This window comes from Crocuta crocuta, unplaced genomic scaffold (assembly GCF_008692635.1).
Source record: "Crocuta crocuta isolate KB4526 unplaced genomic scaffold, BGI_CrCroc_1.0 scaffold475, whole genome shotgun sequence".
Lineage (NCBI taxonomy): Eukaryota > Metazoa > Chordata > Mammalia > Carnivora > Hyaenidae > Crocuta > Crocuta crocuta.
Window position 1 is genome coordinate 1,386,000 of NW_027529518.1, and position 978 is coordinate 1,386,977.

Genomic DNA, 978 nt, shown 5'->3' on the forward strand with positions numbered 1-978 from the left:
CTAATTTCTCACCTCAACTACAGACTGAAATTCAAGGGTTTATTGACTCTGCTAAACGAGTCTTCGTCTCTGGCCGGAAGAAGCAGCCCCTCCGACTGGAAATACAAAGTCACTAAAAAAAAATCCCAAAAGACTTGCAGGAATTTGTGAATTTATATGTACCAGAAACTTGAGCACTGGGGACACTGTACTGAGGGTGATGGAGTTCGCCCACATGTTTGCTAGCCAGAGCGTCAGGATATACCTCTATTATTTTACTGATTTGACTAACACACAGATGCTGAAACCCTATAAATCCGTCCCCCACCCCCAACATGATGCAATGGAAGGAGTTAGCGAGAGAAATATACGAGTGTAAATTTATCATATGCAACTTGCCTGCTCACTCCCTAATTACACGCTCTGAAAGGCCGGACGACTATCTCTTCCCTAAAAACTTGAGACAAATCACTGAGGTAAGCTCAAGTATCTTTTTGTTGTTGTTGAAAATAATGTAAAACTTCTGCAAGAGTTAGAATAATAATAACGCCAAAAATACTCAAATACCCTTTAACCAAATACATCTATTTTTAACATTTGACCTTTATTGCTTTACATTTGTGTGTGGGCTCTGTGTGTGGGCTGTGTGTGTGTGTGTGCATACACATATTTTTTTCTGAAATTGTTTAAAATAAGTTGCATACACATTGCCCCTTTACCGCTAAATACTTCATTGTGTATTTTCTTTTTTTTTTTTTTTATCTTAGAGAGAGACAGAGACATAGCATGGGGGGGGAGGGGGCAGAGAGAGAGGGAGACACAGAACCCGAAGCAGGCTCCAGTCTCGGAGCTGTCAGCAAGGAGCCCCATGGGGGCCTGAACGCACAAACCGAACCGGGAGATCATGACCTGAGCCGAGTCGGACGGGTAACCAACCGAGCGACCCAGGCGCCCCTTCATTGTGTATTTTCTTAGAACAGAAATATTCTCCTAGGTACC

At 42.8% G+C, this 978-nt stretch overlaps 1 pseudogene; it reads left to right on the forward strand.

The window, feature by feature from the left end:
- The first annotated feature begins 214 nt into the window (after positions 1-214).
- The window catches only part of LOC144228905 (BOS complex subunit NCLN-like), a 4,419-nt pseudogene continuing 3,655 nt past the window's right edge, over positions 215-978 (forward strand).